The sequence below is a fragment of the Nomascus leucogenys genome, chromosome 10, assembly GCF_006542625.1.
Source record: "Nomascus leucogenys isolate Asia chromosome 10, Asia_NLE_v1, whole genome shotgun sequence".
NCBI classification, from domain to species: Eukaryota; Metazoa; Chordata; class Mammalia; order Primates; family Hylobatidae; genus Nomascus; species Nomascus leucogenys.
The window spans coordinates 9,399,248-9,418,839 of NC_044390.1; the positions used below are offsets into that span (position 1 = coordinate 9,399,248).

The 19,592-nt window shown below is 44.3% G+C and overlaps 1 pseudogene; it reads left to right on the forward strand.

Moving 5' to 3' along the window:
• The first annotated feature begins 16,114 nt into the window (after positions 1–16,114).
• Positions 16,115–16,465, forward strand: LOC100584457 (annotated as a pseudogene).
• The last annotated feature ends 3,127 nt before the right edge of the window (positions 16,466–19,592 follow it).

Here is a 19,592-nt window from a genome sequence, read left to right on the forward strand (position 1 = left end):
CTCCAGCCTGGGCGACTGAGCGAGACTCCATCTCAAAAAAAAAAAAAAAAAGAAAGAAAGAAAAAGAAAATACATTTCTGTTCTTAATCAATTACCCAGTGTCAGGTATTTTGTGGTAGCAGGACAAATGGATGAAGGCACGTGCAATCCAGCTACCCAGTACTGATTGTATATCCAAAGGAAATGAAGTCAGTATGTCAAAGAGATATCTGTGTCTCATGTTCATTGCAGCATTATTCACAGTAGATAAGATATGGAATTAAATTAAGTGTCCATCATGGATGTATGAATAAACAAAATATATATATACAATGGAATACTATCTAGCCTTAAAATAAAAAGAGGAAAATTACGTCACTTGTGACAACACGAATGAACCTGGAGGACATTGTGCTAAGTAAAATAAGCCAGGCACAGCAAGACCAAAATCACGTGATCTCACTTCTATGTGGAATCTCAAAAAGCCCAACTCATGAAAGCAGAATTGAATGGTGGTTACCAGAGATTGGGTTTGGGGAGATGTTGGCCAAAGGATACAAAATTTGAGTTCGATAAAAGGAATAAATCCAAGAGATCTATTGTACAAACAGTGACTATAATTGATAACAATGTATTATATACTTAAAAATCACTAAGAGAATAGATTTTCAGTGCTCTCACCACAAAAAAATAAGTATGTGAGCTAATGTATATGTTATCTCAATTTATCCATTCCACAATGTATACATATTTCAAAACATCAAGTTGTACACCGTAAATATATACACTTTTACTGGTCAATTAAAATTTATTTTCAAAAGTACTTGTTCTTTATCTAAAACTTACATTTAAAGCATCGTCTATTTTCTCTGTCTACCCCACCCCAGGTACAGAATGCCTCCAGAAGTTTCTTTTTCTTTTTCTTTTTTTTTTTTTTTTTGAGACAGAGTCTCGCTCTGTCACCAGGCTGGAGTGGCTTGATCTTAGCTCACTGCAACCTCCGCCTCCCCGGTTCAAGGAATTCTCCTGCCTCAACCTCCCGAATAGCTGGGACTACAGGCGTGCACCACCATGCCCAGCTAATTTTTTTTGTATTTTTAGTAGAGATGGGGTTTCACTGTGTTGGCCAGGATGGTCTCAATCTCTTGACCTTGGGATCTGCCTGCCTCAGCCTCCCAAAGTGCTGGGATTACAGGCGTGAGCCATCGTGCCTTGCCTGCCTCCAGAAGTTTCTACTGAAGGCAGAGGCTAAAGGAAACCTGCTGTGAATGCTGACATCTTATTCACTAGTCTTTGAACTCTTCTAGGGGCTGGCTGCCAGACTGAAAGCATTGTTTGCTTATGGGATGAACGTCTTAATGCAGGGAACCTGAATGGCCAGTTGTCATCAACCCAACCAAAGGTTGGGCAAAGAAAGTAATGTTGTTGTTCTGTAATAGGTAAATGTCAGGTAGTTCTATTCTCAATGGCAAGCTGATGAAGCCCACCCCAGTCCACACACTTTCTCCCCTGTTCAGAATCTGTTGCCAGGTGGGTGGCTCGGCCTGTTCTTCCTCTCCCTTCCTTGTTGCCCTCTCAGCCTCTGCAATGGGGCTGTGAGGAGACCAAACCCCATCAGCTCCTCCTTGGTATTTCCTCATTCCACCATTCAGAGTGTTTCCCTGAACCTGTTTGCCTGAGCATCTGGGCCAATATTTGGTGGGGAAAGTGATTTAATTTTTTTAATTGAGGTGAAATTCACATAACATAAAACTAACCTGATTTTTTTTTTTTTGAGACAGAGTCTCACTCCCTCTGTCGCCCAGGCTGGAGTGCAGTGGCACGATCTCAGCTCACTGCCTCCTGGGTTCCAGTGATTCTCCTGCCTCAGCCTCCCGAGTAGCTGGGATTACAGGCACGTGCCACCATGCCAGGCTAATTTTTGTATTTTTAGTAGACACGGGGTTTCACCATGTTGGCCAGTCTTGTCTCGAACTCCTGACCTCAAGCAATCTGCCCGCCTTGGCCTCCCAAAGTGCTAGGATTATAGGCGTGAGCCACCGTGCCTGGCCAAATTAACCATTTTAAAGTGTACAATTCAGTGGCATTTGGTACATTCACAATATTGTGCAATTTCCGCCTCTATTTGGTTACAAAGCGTTTTCTTCGCCCCCGGAGAAAACCCTGTATCCATGAAGCAGTTGGCTGCCAGCAATTTAAATTTAATTTTAAATTTTCACAGTTTTAATTAAGCAAATTTAATTTCAAATTTGCCTCTTTAGAAATAGAGAGCCCCCCTCAAACTGCCCCTTGTGAGGCTGACGTGAGGGGAATGAGAGAAATGGAAAAAGCAATTCTTGAGTTGAGTTGAATCAGTGGACAAGACTGGTTTCCAAACCTAATTGCAGATCTCTCACTGGTTTATAGAACTGAAGGCTATGAATTAAAAGGCTCCAGAAAGACAGGTGTGTGCATGAAATGAGTCCCTGGTGGTTGACAGAAGAGGGTTCACTTTAAGGCAGGGCTTACCAGGGAAAGTGGCAGAAGCTGCCAGACTATGCAAACAATGGGGAAGGGAGTCACAGGGCATGAAAGGGTCTTGTGAAGGGTGTAACCTGCTCACAGAGCACATTCTTGGGGACTAGGGTAAGAGAAGAGGCTACAAAAAGGTGCACAATGGGCTTGAGCTTCTGGGTTCGGAGGGAGCCGATGAATCACCTTGGGGAGGTGTCCCATTGCTCCTTAGCCAGTGAGAGCCTGAGGTTTCCTGATTTACAGGAGTTGGTTTCTTCTCAGAGGAACACTTGACTCTCTCCTCTCTAGAGAGACCAATCCTCCTTATTGTATGTAAAATCTGGTGCAACTGCATTGTTGGAGACCACTGGTACTTCTTGCAGTGACTTGCTTGCAGCAGTTTTCTTTATTCTCCAGCTGGTTCCAGCTTCTTTTAATCTCTAGTTGTTGACAGCAGTCTCTAGCTCACCACAAAGCTAGAAGCTTCCCAGTTTGGAACAGACTTGCAGAGGTAATCCCCTTTGTTCAAGATTTGGGAGATAACTGTTGGGCCAATGCCCCCTTTATTGCAAAGGTTGCAAGGAAAAGAACAAAGGAAGAGGAAGATCCGCTGGGACAGTTGGACCTGCCAGGTGGCACAGAGCTGTACAGTCCTTCATTGAACAAATGTTTGTTGAGGGCATGCTGGCACAAGGCACTGCTCTAGAAGACGCAAGTGGTTATAGCCCACCCTGAGCTACTGCATTTTATGTGCCAGGCACTGTTCTTGGGGCTTTGCTTATATTCGCTTATACTGAAGGACAACAGCCTAGTGATTATTTATGGGAAAGTGAGCTTTTCCCACCCTTGCCTCAGGGTGGCGGTTGCCCAAAAGTGGGGTTCGTCCTATGTCCACACCTCCTTACCTGCCACCTCAACCACCAAGAGGAAGTGAACCTCCCCTGCTACTCTAGCTCACGTGCAATAATCACAGGACACAAGGAAGTTGTGGCAACAGGAGCAGAAAAGTGGAAAAACAAATACCTCTACCCCTCTGCACAGATGCTGTGTCTGCCTCACAAATATCTTTAACCTCCATCATCTCGTCATTGCTCCCTTGCTCCACGGATGGAAGCAGTTGTCCCCTCTGTCTAGCTTTACAGACACTTTGCTCAAGCATCAGAGGAGATACAGTATTCAAATGGGATGCCCTGAATACTATGTCTTCTTTAGGCATCAGGCAGGAATGTCTGAAGCTGAAAAACCCTAAAACAAGTGCAGAAGGGCCTTGTTAACGTTTCTAAGAATAGCGCTGGGAGAATCCCCTTGGCCTAGCCTGGAAGGTCATCATTCATCCTAGGTTGGGGGGATGAAGAATCCTGCCTGTGTCATTCTATATACTCTTTTCTGATAAAGATACTTTGTTAAATGTAACTCAATTCAATTTGATTTTATATCCTTAAAAGATTTCTTTCACATGAACAAATCCACAAAGTAAAAAAAAAATAAAAATTTTGGCCGGATGTAGTGGCTCATTCCTGTAATCCCAGAACTTTAGGAGGCCGAGGTGGGCGGATCACAAGGTCAGGAGATCGAGACCAGCCTGGTCAACATGGTGAAACCCCGACTCTACTACCTGGCCAACATGGTGAAATCCCAACTCTACAAAAATACAAAAATTAGCAGGACGTGGTAATGTGTACCTGTAATCCCAGCTACTCAGGAGGCTGAGGCAGGAGAATCTCTTGAACCAGAGAGTTGGAGGTTGCAGTGAGCCGAGATTGCACCACTGCACTCCAGCCTGGCGACAGAGCAAGACTCTGTCAAAAAAACAACAACAAAAAAACAAAAACCCCTCCACTTTTATTTATTTATTTATTTATTTTGTTGTATTGTTATTAATTTTTTGAGACAGAGTCTTGCTCTGTCGCCAGGCTGGAGTGCAGTGGCGCGATCTTGGCTCATTTCAACCTCTAACTCCCCGGTTCAAGAGATTCTCCTGCCTCAGCCTCCCTAGTAACTGGGATTACAGGCACACACCACTACATCAGGCTATTTTTTGTATTTTTAGTAGAGATGGGGTTTCACCATGTTAGTCAGGATGGTCTCAACCTCCTGACCTCGTGATCCGCCCGCCTCGGCTTCCCACAGTGCTGGGGTTACAAGCGTGAGCCACCGTGTCTGGCCTAAAAAAAAGTTTTTATTGTGTCCTCAGTGGGGATCAGAAAATATAGTTACTGTGTTTTTCCTTCTGCATTCCGTCTGAAATTATGTCTTATTTTTAAATTTATTATTGAATGCCGCATACTGTCATTTTGTTTCCTATCTTGGATCAGGTTGTAGGTACTGTGTGTGAGTGTGCATCTGTGTGTGTGTGTGCGTGTGTGTGTTTGAGAGCAAGAGAGAGAGAATGTTGAATTAAGGTCTTTCAAGGAAGGGTTAAAGAGCCATGTGCGAATGCGCTTCTGTTCCACGGCAGGCATTTAGAATCACAGTGCTTAGAAGAAGTGGTATAATGATAGGCTGCTTGTGATGATATTGCCTCCCTGGGACGCTTCAGGAAGGGTGAGGAGACTAATTGGCTGGTCTGGCAAACAATTCAAGATGAGACCAAAAGGAGGAGCCATCTGCTGGCAGGAAGTAAACAGAAATTCACCTTAGCGCTGGCCCTTCCACAGTGGGTGCACAGATGGTGACAGGCGGAACCCTTAGGGAGAGAGCAGAGGCCCTCATCTGCCAAGAGAGGAACAAAGGGGATTTGCTATTGCCTCCAGGGAACAGCCTCTTCTTTCATTTTGAGATCATCTAAGGAGTTTGCCCACATCACAAACCTGTTAGTATGAGCTTGGTGGCCTTGGGGAGTTTCCAGGCAGTGTTACTGCGTAGAACTAAGAGTGAGGCTTTAGAGGAAGCAATGGAGATGGAAGTAATTGGTTTAAGATCTTGGACATGGGCACCCTCTAATCTGGGATGACCTCATGTGGCTGTGCAGCACAGAACAGCAAGGGGGCACCATTGACATGCAAAAGGCATTTCCTTGACACTACCCCTCCCAGCTCTGCTGCAGGTCCCAGTCCGCGCAGTGCTTCAGGGCAGTCCTACTCCTGACTGCTTGCAAGTTGAACCTTCGAGTCTCCAAGCAGGAAGCATTGCAAGGGTGAGTAGCTGCTGCAATAAGCTCTCATTTCTGCAAAGGGGTGGTAGTATATGTTTTCCCAACATACCCACCTCAGATATAGTAATTTCTAAACATATCAGTGGAAATAGAATAAAACCTCTCAGATGCAAATTATCTTGGTTGCAAGGGTAAGGAGTAGGGGGAAAACCAATATGAGTTAATAAAAGAACTGAACATACTTAAAATAACGTGAATTTTTTTCCCTCTAATTCCATGAGAGGTTAGACATGTAATTTCTTTATACTTGAGTACATTGAGAGAATCAGGATAGCACTTTTTAAAAATTTTAATTTTCTGTCTGAAAGCCGTCACTGTAAGGACTATTACTGAAAATTTAAAGGTCAAATATTTAAACAATATGAAAAATTTGCCATTTTGCTTAACAAGAAGTCCTGAGACACGACAGATGCAAAGTTTGTCAATTCAGTGGCTCAACGAGGTTAAGAAAGATTTGGGCTGTTTACAACCTTCCTATTCCATTCCCACTTAGCAGGGCAGTTTTGAACCACCAAGTACCTCCCTTCATGGTCACAAGATAGCAGCCATGGTTCCAGCCAACCCACACAAATCCTACAACATCCTTTAGATGAATATTCTCTCCGTGTGTGTGTGTGTATGTGTGTGTGTGTGTGTGTGTGACCACAGAGGAAAACCTTCCCCAGGAGTACCTCATATACATACAACTTAAACTGCTAAAAAAAAAAAAAAAAACTAAAAAATATGATGGTTCAAAGAAGAAAGCAATTTATTTTCTTTTCATGTATCAGTCCCAATGTATGTAAGTCTTTCTGTCTTGCTCTGCCATTCTCTGAAGTCATGTGCTTGCTTGAAGCTGGATTAGCAGTACCACCCAGTTTGCAGAAAGGGATTAAGAGAGAAAGTACAGAACAAGCATTCTCCTTCTTAAAAACATGGTCTAGAAATTAGACTCATTATTTTTTCTCACATCCCATTAGCCAAAACTTGGCCACACCTTACAATGATGGAGGCTGGGAATTAGAGTCTGTAATTGGGCATGTGCCTAGCTAACAATGAATGTAACTTCTGCTGAAAAGAAAGGTAAAGTGAATGTAGGGAGAAATTAACATTCTCTGCCATACTCCTCTTGTCAATTTCTGCTCCTGTCTCATTGGTCAGAATTACTTAACATGATGGGATCTAAACCACTAACAGCTAGGGAATGAGACCACCAGGATTGGTTTAGATCAGGGTTCTCAACCTCAGCACCATTGACATTTTGGACTGGATGGTTCCCTTTGTTGTGGGGGCTGTCCTGTGCATTGAAGAATGTTTAGCAGCACCCCTGCCCTCTACCCGCTAGATGCCAGTAGCACAGTACCCCTACCTCTGTGGCAACAAAAACTGCCAAATATTGCCAAATTACCTTCAGTTGAAAATCACTACCTTAACCACGATTTTGCCCTCTAGCAGGAATAGGATGCCCCTTTCCCTGAATCAAGTTTTTAAAAGATGGACGCTGCCAGGTGTGGTGGGCCCACTCCTGTAATCTCAGTGCTTGAGGGGCTGAAGCAGGAGGATCGCTTGAGTCCAGGAGTTTGAGACCAGCCTGGGAAATGAAATGAGATTCCATCTCTGCAAAAAATAAAATAATTAGCCTGGCATGGTGGTGTGCACCTGTAGTCCCAGCTACTCAGGAGTCTGAGGTGGGAGGATCACTTGAGCCCAGGCGTTCCAGGTTGCAGTGAGCTGTGATCACTACATTGCATTGCAGCCTGGGTGACAGAGTGAGACCTTGTCTATAAAATAGAATAAAATAAAATAAAATGACAAACACAAAATCAGGGTTATTCTAACAGGAGTGATGGGGGCAATGGCTGCTGCGCAGGCAACCGTCATCAATGTACAATGATAGAAGAAATGTCAAATAACATGTTATCCAATGAAGGCTGGACGTGGTGGCTCATTCCTGTAATCTCAGCACTTTGAGAGGCCAAGGCAGGAGGATCACTTGAGCCCAGAAGCTCAAGACCAGCCTGGGCAACACGGTGAGACCCTGTCTTATTTAAAAAAAGAAAAAAGGAAAAGAAAAAATAACACTATCCAGTGAAGATTCTGTCAGATGATCTTTAATTTATTTATTCAATAAATATGTATTAAAAGCATACCTGGTAGGCTGGGTGCTGTGGCTCACACCTGTAATCCCAGCATTTTGGGAGGCTGAGGAAGGAGGATTGCTTGAGCCCAGGAGTTCGAGGCCAGCCTGGGCAACATGGCAAGACCCCGTCTCTACAAAAACTACAAAAATTAGCTGGGTGTGGTGGTGCATACCTGTAGTCCCAGCTACTCGGGAGGCTGAGGAGGGAGGATGGCTTGAGCCCAGGAGTTTGAGGTTATAGTGCGCTGTGATCATACCACTGCACTCCAGCCTGGGTGACAGAGGGAGGCCCTGTCTCTAAAAAGTAAACTAAAATAAAGTAAAATAAAAAATTTGGCTGCTGAGGCTTAGCCAAAAGAAGAAGAAAACGAAGAAATATTTTCTAAAAAGAAAAAAATTTTGTAATTTAAAAAAGATTTATGGGTAAATTGCTAATATCAAAGCTTTTTAAGTGCTTAAAAGCCATTTGACTTCTTAAATAGATTGTTTACATTATTTTCCTAGTAAATCCTTTCCCCACTGAGTGGAAAAATAAACCTAAAACCAACTCCTATCTAAATCATGGGAAATATGGGTAAGATCCAAATGAATTTATTTGGGTTTTAATTTTTTCTTTTTTTTTTTGAGACGGAGTTTTGCTCTTGTTGCCCAGGCTGGAGTGCGATGGTACGATCTTGGCTCACTGCAACCTCTGCCTCCTGGGTTCAAGCGATTCTCTTGCCTCAGCCTTCTGAGTAGCTGGGATTACAGGTGCCCACCACCATGCCTGGCTAATGCTTGTATTTTTAGTAGAGATAGGGTTTCACCATGTTGGCCAGGCTGGTCTCGAGCTCCCGACCTTAGGTGATCCGCCTGCCACAGCCTCCCACAGTGCTGGGATTACAGGTGTGAGCCACCGCACCCAGCCAAAGGTTTAAATTTTTTCAAGTTATCATGTTAAATTCGTAGACTTCATCTATACAAATAGATTTGAATTTGCTTAGAACTTATTTTGGCTAAAGAAGTGGAAACAGTATAACAAACAATAATTGAACAAACTCTAAAAAATTATTGGTAACAACATTGGTTGTTCTTCCAATTTGCTTATAATTATTTTATTCTGACTTTTTCTTAGATAATTGAGCTGGTTTCACTTAGATAACCTCTAGCTCTCCTAATGTAGATGTATTTAATATAAATTATATCCTGTGACAAATTAAATATAAATTGGGGAACAATTGAAAAGTATAAGAGAAAACAGACCCAAATTAATGTCATGCTGTCAGGTAGGGCTTCAGGGGCTGTTATCACATTCCTCATTTCTGCAAAATGTTTCACTTAAATCTGGAAAAATGAAAAGGCACAGTGTTTGTTAAATGCCTAAGGGCAGAGATGGGAAAAGCAAAGGTAAACTTTGTAGAGAAGTGAAGTTGGCAGGAAATTGCAAGATGAGATTTGGCTTGAAAATAGAAGCTTATTTATCAAGAAGAAAACTATGAAAAGATAAAAATACGCAATCCTCCTTGCACATTCTCCCAAATGATCCTGTGTATGGCTTGTGTGATTAGGTTAACCACTTCTATATTAAAACTAGAGAAACTTTACATTTTCCCGTTGCTACTTTGCCTGAAAAAATGGGTCACTGGCCAGGCGCGGTGCAGTGGCTCATGCTTGTAATCCCAGCATTTTGGGACCTCACGAGGTCAGGAGCTTGAGACCAGCCTGGCCAAGATAGTGAAACTCCATGTCTACTATAAATTCAAAAATTAGCTGGGTGTGGTGGTGCACCCTGTAATCCCAGCTACTCGGGAGGCTGAGGCAGAGAATTGCTTGAACCCGGGAGGCGGAGGTTGCAGTGAGCCCAGATTTCACCACTGCACTCCAGCCTGGGCAACTCTGTCTAAAAAAATAATAATAATAAAATAAAATAAATTTAAAAAAAGGGTCATTGCCCTAAGGTGAGTGGCAATACTCAACTTATAGCTTTTATCAATTAGCTAGGATTTTGCACATACAGATAACTGCATTTCTTTTTATATCCTGTGATCCAATTATATGTTTTTCCCTTTAAAATATCTGTTGAAATAAGAAGCATAAGTTGTAATCACTAAAAGTGTTTTTGCATATTTAAAACAAAGTAAAATCTAGAACAAGAGTTGAAGACACACCAACAAGTACGTATACGCTCCTTCTTCTTGAATTAAGTCAGCTGCTAATATTTTCTGGTTTGACCTCAGAAATTCAGTAAGGAAGCCATTGTGAATATTTTACTAGAGGCAAAAGTCCTTGATAATTTTTTTTTTTTTTTTTGAGACAGGGTTTTTGCTCTGTCATCCAGGCTGGAGTGCGGTGGCATGATTACAGCTCACAGCAGCTTCAATCTCCCGGGTTCAAGTGATCCTCCTACCTCAGCCTCCCAAGTAGCTGCAACTACAGGTGGCAGCCACCACACCTGTCTAAGTTTTTAAATTTTTAGTAGAGATGGTGTTTTGCCATGTTGCCCAGGCTGGTCTTGAACTCCCGGGCTTAAGCAATCTGCCCACCTTGACCTCCCGAAGTGCTGGGATTACAGGTGCAAGCCACTGCCCTCGGCCCTTTATAAATGATTTTTCACCATTGGAGCTTACTGTGCATAACAGACACCTTTGGGGATCTGTTCAACCCACAGTCCCACATTTGTGGCCACTACTTCTGTTGGGTGGCCTCTGCCATGATTCCTCTCACTGGTCTCCAGTAACACCTTTCCTTTCCCCTTGCCCTTCAAGCCTCAGGGAGGTGCTGGCTCGCTGCTGCTGCTAATGCCTTGGTGATTTCTCATCCTGTTTGTGCGCCTTTAACCCTGGCCAAGCCTCTGTAAAACACAGTGTCTCATTAAACTTTTGTCAGTTATGTCCTATATGTGCGCCACTTGTTCCCCACAGGGACCCTATCACACTCTCTGTATTATTTCCTATTGCTTCTCTAACAAACTACTACACATTTGAGGGCTTAAAAAAACACAGGTGTAGTATTTTATAGGTCTGGAGGTCAGAAGTCCAAAATGGGTTTAACTTAGCTAAAAGCAAGGTGTCAGCTGCGATTCATGCCTAGTGAGGTTCTAGGGGAGATTCCATTTCCTTGCCTTTTCCAGCTTCTAGAAGCTGCATTCTTCGGCTCAGGGCCCCTTCCTCTCTCTTTAAGGCCCACAGTGTAGCATCTTCTCTCTCTCCTCTGCTTCCATCATCACAGTGTCCTTTTTTTTTTTTTTTTTTTTTTTTTTGAGACGGAGTCTTGCTCTGTCGCCCAGGCTGGAGTGCAGTGGCGCGATCTTGGCTCATTGCAAGCTCCACCTCCCGGGTTCACGCCATTCTCCTGCCTCAGCCTCCTGAGTAGCTGGGATTACAGGCGCCCGCCACCACGCCCGGCTAATTTTTTGTATTTTTAGTAGAGACGGGGTTTCACCATGTTAGCCAAGATGGTCTCAATCTCCTGACCTTGTGATCCGCCCGCCTTGGCCTCCCAAAGTGCTGGGATTACAGGCGTGAGCCATTGCGCCCGGCCCATCACAGTGTCTTATTTGGCTCTCATGCTCCTGCCTTCATCCTTCCCTTGAAGAGCCCCCTGAGATTTGATGGGTTCCACCCAAATCATCCAGGACAATCTCCCCATCTCAACTTCCTGACTTGAAGCACATCTGCAAAGTCCTGTTTGCCAAGTAAAGTAGCATACTCATATTTCCAGGAATTAGGACTTGGACGTCTTTGGGAGGCCAGGGTGGACATTATTCCATCTACCATCCTTCCTTCAAGGCAATGGGTCCTTCTGTTTTCTTTCCCAATGCTCTGTTCCCCCAGATAGAAATACAGTCATGTATCACTTCACAACAGGGATATGTTCCAAGATATGTGTCACTTGTCAATTTGACCGTCGTGCAAACATCATAGAGTGTTCAGTACTTACACAAACCTAGATGGTATAGCCTACTATACACCTAGGCTATATGGTGTAGCCTATTGCTCTAGGCTGCAAACCTGAACAGCACGTTACTGTACTGAATACTGTAGGTAATTGCAACACAATGGTATTTGTATATCTAAACATATACAAACATAGAAAAAGTACAGTAAAAATATGCTATCAAAGGTTTTTTTTCTTTAAAAAGGATACCCCTCTATAGGACACTTCCTGTGATTGGAGTTTGCAGGAAGGGAAGTTGCTCTGGGTGAGTAGTGAGTGGGTGGGGAGTGAGTGTGAAGCTTCCTTCCAGCGGTTGCTCTGCTCTTCCCCACCTTCCTGTCCTCACCCTCCTGTCAATGCTGGCTCACTACTCCCCTATCCCTGTCCCAGCCTGGGGACAAGGAAAAGAGGACATAGAGGCAAGCAGCTTCCTTTTAAGAATGGAACTCTGAAATTGCAGACATCATTTCCACTCACACCTCAGGTGTCTAGAATGTAGTTACATGGCCACATCAAACGGCAAGGGAGGCTGGGAAATGTCGGCTCTCCTTGGGCAGCCATGTGCCCAGCCAAAACTCATGAGCTCCTGTTACTTAAATAAAGGAAAAGAAAATGGAAGTTAGGAAACCAGGAGGAGTCTCTGCCACATTCTCTGCAGCTTAGTTTTCTCATCTACAAAATGAGAAGGCAGTTTTGATGATTAAATGTCATGCATAGAGAGGGATGAGAACTGTGTGCAGCACACAAGTGTTCAATAAACGTTAGTTTATGTTATTGGATTATATTCTTTTCTCTTCTCCTCCATGCTTGAGTCTTGTCTTTTTGTTGTTTTTTTGTTTGTTTGTTTTTGTTTTTGAGACAGAGTCTCATTCTGTAGCCCAGGCTGGAGTGCAATGGCGCGATCTAGCTCACTGCTACCTCCGCCTCCCAGGTCCTGGTTCAAGCAATTCTCCTGCCTCAGCCTCTCGAGTAGCTGGGATTACAGGCATGTGCCACCATGCCCAGCTAATTTTTGTATTTTTAGTAGAGACGGGGTTTCACCATGTTGGCCAGGCTGGTCTTGAACTCCTGACCTTGTGATCCACCCACCTCAGCCTCCCAAAGTGCTGGGATTACAGACGCGAGCCACCGCGCCTGGCCGATGCTTGAGTCTTAATGTCTGCTCCAAGGTAAATGAAGACCATGAATGATCCAAGGATGCTGGAGGCACATTCCATTGGGTATTGACCTCTAGGGTGTAAATGGACCCATTCCTTTAAAGGTGCAAGAATGGGGTGAACCATCTGGCACCCACAAAGGGCCTGGCCCACCAAAAGTACTGGATGAATGTGTGGTGCAATGAATTAAATCAGCTCTTTACGGACATGGAGCAGGTTCAGCCTGAAGAGGAAAGAAAGAGAGAGAAAGGCTGAAGAAAGAGAATGATGGGAAGGAGGACAGGAAAACAACAGAGGAAAACGAAGGGGCCAGCACCTTTGTGTGAATGAGAAAAAGACTCCCCTTCCTCAAGACATGTTGCTGCCATTAGCCTCAACATTATCACAATACATATGCAAACCTATGCTGACTATGGCATGAACGGTGTCCCCTAGAGTTTTCGGTTTACAATAAATACAACTAGCCCTAGAAAAGCCATATAAAGATTGAGGGATGGCGGATGGGGTTCGGGAGAGGAGTGGGAATAATAGAGAGTAACAGCGAAAAACCACATTGGTAGGAAGTGTGAGAATTAGGAATTAAAAAATGATAGGTGTGTGTTATAAACTGAAGGGTGTCCCCTCCAGATTCACACAATGAAGCCCTAACCCCTGGTTTGACTGTACTTGGAGACAGGGTCTTTAGGGAGGTAATTAAGATTAAATGAGGTAACTTGGGTGGGGCCTAATCCCATAGGACTGGTGTCCTTATAAGAAGATGCTCCAGATCTCCCTCTCTCTCTCCCTCCCTAAAAACCCTATCTGCAAGCCGGTGCAGTGGCTCACACCTGCAATCCCAGCACTTTGGGAGGCCAAGGCAGGCGGATCACGAGGTTAGGAGTTTGAGATCAGCCTGACCAACATGGTGAAACCCCATCTCTACTAAATTACAAAATAATTTGCTGAGTGTGGTGGCGGGTGCCTGTAATCCCAGCTACTCTGGAGGCTGAGACAGGAGAATGGCGTGAACCCAGGAGGCGGAGGTGGCAGTGAGCCGAGATCGCACCACTGCACTCCAGCCTGGGCGACAGAGCAAGACTCCATCTCAAAAAACAAACCAAAAAAACCCTATCTGCAAATACAGTCAAACTGGCGGTTAGGGCTTCATTGTGTGAATCTGACATCTCTCCCTCTCCCACTCCCTCTCCTTCCTCTCTCTGTGTGGCACAGAGAAGAGGCCCTGTGAGAATAACAGTGGGAGGGTGGACAGCTACAAGCCGGGAAGAGAAGCCTTACCAGAAACCAGCCCGTATGGCACTTTGATCATGGACTTCCAACCTCCAGAACTGTGATGCATTAAATATCTGTTGTTTAAACTACCGAGTCTGTGGTATTTTGTTGTGGCGGCCCAAATTGACTAATATGTATTAAGTGGGAAAGAAAGAAATGGTTCATTACAGCAGAGAGTGAGCAGAGATGAGAGAGAAAGGAAGGGCAAGAAAGAAGAGGAACTTCACTTCAAGGCCTAAATGAGGTTCAGTGCTTTTTTTTTTTCAGTGTGTATCTGGACTTCAGGAGGGAGTTCTCATGAATCTCGTGTTTGGGTTCTGCCTTGATAGTGAGGCTCTTCTGCCACCTGGTGGCAACTGCTTAACCCAGTCATTCATTAATTCATTCCTTCATTCAAGAGACATCTGTTGCATGCCTGCCCTGTGCAAGGTATTGTGCTACGCAAAGGATATAATCCTTAACACCTACTCTGTGCTGAGCTCTGTCCTATGTGTGTTTTGTTTTGAGACAGAGTTTCGCTCTTGTTGCCCAGGCTTAAGTGCAATGGTGCAATCTTGGCTTACGGCAACCTCCGCTCCCGGGTTCAAGTGATTCTCCTGCCTCAGTCTCCCGAGTAGCTGGGATTACAGGCGTGCACCATCACGCACGGCTAATTTTTGTATTTTTAGTAGAGATGGGGTTTTTCCACGTTGCCCCGGCTGGTCTTGAACTCCTGACCTCAGGTGATCTGCCCACCTAGGCCTCCCAAAGCGCTGGGATTACAGGCGTGAGCCACCATGCCCAGCCTATCCTATGTGTTTTACATGGAGAAATGATTCACACTTCACCACAACCCTCTGGGCTAAATACTATTATCTCTGTTTTATAGAGGAGGAAATTGAGACACTAAGAAATTAAATAACCTGCCCAAGAGCCTACAGACAGTGAGAGAGTGAGATCAGGAAGCAAGAAGCCCAGCTCTAGAAGGCTTTACAGACATACTCCCTGCCCTGGAGGACCTTACAGTTTCCTTTTAAAAAGAGGTAAATAACCAGCTTAAAGGATATGTATTAAAAAAAAGAAAAAGAAAAAGAATAACGTGAAACAGCAGTGTACCATTTTATTCTGTATTGACAGGGACAGAATGCAGAAAAATTCTGGGCAGAAGAGGGTGGGTCCCCAGCGACGGCCCCACCCTCAAGGTGAAAAGCCTAATACCGCAGCCCAAAGTGAAAACTTACATCCTTGTTTTCCCGCTGGAATGCTGCCTTTTCCAAAACCACCCACAGCCTGCCCTGCCCCCCATCCTGTATCTGTAATAGCCCCAGAACTCAGCTGGCAGAGAGGAGAAGCAGCTTGACTTAAAAGTGTGCAGCACCTCCACCTTAGCTCTCTCTTGCTCTGCCTCCCAAAGTGCTGGGATTACAGGTGTGAGCCACCGCGACCAGCAAGGCTATTTTCTTATAAGGACAACTGAGAGCCTGACGTTGTAGCTTTCGAGAGTAGTCCAGCAGGGACAGCTGGACTTCAGGGGAAGATTACCTTCCGGCTCTCTCCCCTTTTCAGCTCCCCTTTCTGCAGAGAGCCACTTTCACTGGCAATAAAATCCCCCACATATACCATCTCCAATTTGTTGTGTGACCTCATTCCTCCTAGATGCCGAACGAGAACTCGGGCGCGAGTGCAAAAGGCTGTCACACTGACTTTCCACTGAGTTGTTAACACGTCAGCTGTCCACAGATGGCAACGCTAAAAGAGCACTGTAACACTCTTTCTGGGGCTTCAGGAGTCATGGGTACCCCACTAGACCGTGCTGCAGGGCCGCATGGAGTTTTGCTCCTGCCAGCGCCCCAAAGCATTCGCCCCAGCTCCTGCACCCACTCACCTACACTCCCCCTCCTGTGAGGGGTCGGGGAAAATTTCCTGCTTCAGTATGAATTCTGGTTTTAATTAACTGTCAAGAATCCTGGGGCCTTCATCCCAGCTGAGGAGATCTGGCAGCCATGGATCTCATTGCCACTCAGAGATTTTAGAACTTCAGCTATAAAAATGGGCAGAATTTTCCTTGATCATATCGGTGGTACCTGTCTGTGTTCCCGTGCAAACTGACACGATCCTGACCAACTGCTCAGAACTCATCTCCACTCAGTTCACAGGCGCCCTGGCCTTTTAACAAGGTAGTTAACCTGCCGTGCAGTGAACTTCAAGATCTTGTCATGCTCACTGGCAGCCACAGGTTCAAGATGTGAGCTGCAAAAGTTGCAATAGCAAACCGGGATGGATTTATGAATTTGCCACTGGAGATAGCCGTGTTATAAGGAAGGCTGTGTGATCCTGGAAAGTGCTCTAGTTCAAGAGAGTGAGGGCTCTGAGGAGCATGTACCATCTGATAATTCTTGAAGAAAAAGAGATAAATTCATCTTTCCCAGGTCCCCCTTGCTGAAAACAAACATCAGGTGACATTCACTGTCACCTTAGCATCAGAGTCAGATGTATGACCTGCAGGTTGCGAGGATCTAAGATGGAACCTTTTAAAAAAAATTTTGTATTTTCCATCCAACAGCAGTGTATAGAGAGAATATCAGACAGATGCCATTAATTTTTTCCCCTATGTTTACATTTTGAGGTAGAAGAGTCTGTCTGCAGCTACATGGTGGGTTATGTAAGAAAAAATATCTGGGCTATTGGATGAAAAGTGTGTTTTATGTGAATTTTGAAAGGAAAATATGACAAGAGTATTGTTTGAGACTTACTTGGGCTTCATTTTAAACTTAAAAAAAATTCCAGTTATTTCACTTGATTTGCTAACTTCAGAGAATAGATCTGAATCTGTGCTTGGCACTGAAGGCCCAGTTAGCATGGCTGTGCTGGCTGGTGTGCCATATTCTTGCTGGAAATGAACTGTAGCACCAGAGCCCATTCTTCCTTGTTGATCTTGACCCAAAGCTGTCACCATTCCTAGTTATTTGTTGCCACATGATTGGTGATGATTGGAAACTTTTTCTGAAATGGGCAGAACTGCTTAGTTGTCTTTTATCATGTAACTTAAGCCTAGTAATATAAATAAAGTAATACTTGGAAAAAAAAAAAGAAAGAAAGAATCTTTCCCTTTGACTAAAAGAGGCCACATTCAACTGGCTCATTGTGCATCCATTAGGTTAGGGCACTGGCCCCGACTGGGAGGATTTTTAAAACACAGGAAATAGGCCAGTACAGTGGGTTTATAACTGTAATCCCAGCACTTTGGGAGGCTGAAGTGGGAGGATCGCTTGAGCGCAGGGGGAGACCAACCTGGGCAACACAGGGAGACCCTAGGAGTTCAAGACCAAAACAGAGCAAGACCCTCATCTCTACAAAACACTAAAGAATTAGCTACATGCAGTGGCTTACACATGTAATCCCAGCTATTCTGGAGGCTGAGGTGGGAGGGTTGCCTGAGCCCAGGAGTTCAAGGCTGCGGAGAGCTATGATCAAGCCACTGCACTCCAGCTTGGGTAACAGAGTGAGACCCCTATCTCTTAAAAAAAAAAAAAAAAAAATAGAAAGCCGGCTGAGCACGGTGGCTCACATCTGTAATCCCAGCACTTTAAGGGGCTGAGGCGGGTGGACCACATGAGGTCAGGAGTTCGAGAACAGCCTGGCCAACATGGTGAGACCCCGTCTCTACTAAAAATATAAAAATTATCTGGGCATGGTGGTGGGCACCTGTAATCCCAGCTATTTGAGGGGCTGAGACAGGAGAATCGCTTGAACCCGGGAGATGGAGGTTGCAGTGAGCCAAGATCGTACCACTGCACTCCAGCCTGAGCGACAAGAGTGAGTCCATCTCAAAAAAAAAAAAAAGCCACATTCCACAAGAGCATTTCTGCAAGAGGGGTGGTAAATACACAGAAGGCAGAGCAGAAGAGGGATGAGAGAGAGAAAGAAACCATCAAGCTACACTATCCAAAATGGTAGCAACTGTTTAAATTATTATTTTTTTTTTTGACCAAGAGAGCAGAAGTGCAACAATCCCAGAGCAAAGCAAATGGTCCCTCTTCTCCTGACCTGTCTCAGGGATAAACTGAGAGTGGCGATGTTGAGCTTAATTAGGACTTTGCTACTTTTCTATGTGAGGTGACAGGATTTTAAGAGTGACCTTATTCCTCCCTTCCACTGAGTCCTGCAGCTGGTTGTCAGGTGCTGTTACTCACACCTTCCAAGTGTCCTCTTTCCTGGTGGTTAGAGAAAGGAAGGACAACTTCACCTTCCAGTCTCCATTTCAGTTGAGACCGTTGCTGGTAGTTTATGCTCCATTAAGTTGCCCAGGAGCAGCCTTTACTGCAAACTGAGTTATGCGGGTCTCCAAACTTCCACCCCTATTCTTATGAAGACCTGAAGGTATTGTTTAATAAAAGGTCTTTCTTGTAATAATCATGCTTATTTGCTTATATGTGAGTCTCTGATTCTCTATCATTAATTTTTTCACTTGTGATAAACTAGCAGAGATGGGTGATTTAGACAGGCAATAATCAGCCAGTACAATAAACTTTTAATTTAGGCTGGCTGCTCTGAAACCAAAAGACACAAATATGCAGAACAGGGTAGCACTCAGGCTTTAATCTAACTATTGCTCCACCCCACTCTGTGTCACTGCCTTGTTAAATCTTTCTTCGGTATTTCTCCCTTCCCTTTCAATCCTACTCTTCAACTTGGTTGAGTCCCTTGATCACATCTTGCACTAAGTCCATTAGCCTCCCTAAAATATCCCTCCTCTAAGGTCAGTCTCCTTCAAAACACCCTTCAGCTGAATTCATTTGACAAATATTGAGCATCTACTGTCCTCAAAGAATTATGGTTAGTAGGGAGACACCTTGGTAAAATGAAATACATATAGATATATAGACACAGATACATAGTGAAATGTATGTATTGGTTAATGTTCCTTTGGTCGCAAATGATAGATAACTCAAGCAGGTTTAAGCCCAAAAAGGGAATTTGTTAATGCACAAAATCCAAGAATATATCTTGAATTTAAGTGAGGCATGAATCAGAGGATCAAATAATGTCACCAGCAGACTCTTTCCCACTCTCTCTCATTCCTTTCACTCTCTTTATTTTTGCTTCATGCTCAGGCAGTATGTGAAGTCTGCTGGCGGCTCCAGGCTTGCAATAAAAACTTGTGTTTCTTGCCAGCCGCTCATGCTCAGTCCCAGGATTCACTCTAGTTAGATGGACCTGGGTCACATGATCACCTCTGAACTGTAGCTCCTTAGTGCTCTGATTGATTAGACTTAAATCACATGGGCTACACCCAAAGTACGGGGTGGGGGTGGGATGGGTTGCTGAACTCTTGTCAGAGAAGGCAGAATAGAAGCTAGTGTTAAAAGAAACTGTTTAGACAAATTAAATTTAACAGAGTTTATTTGGGCAAAGAATGATTCATGAATCAGGCAGCACTCAGAACCAGAAGAGGTTCAGAAAACTCCACTTGGCAGTGTGAGCAATGAGCTTTTCTAGGGTGAACACAAAAGCCATGTAGAAAAAC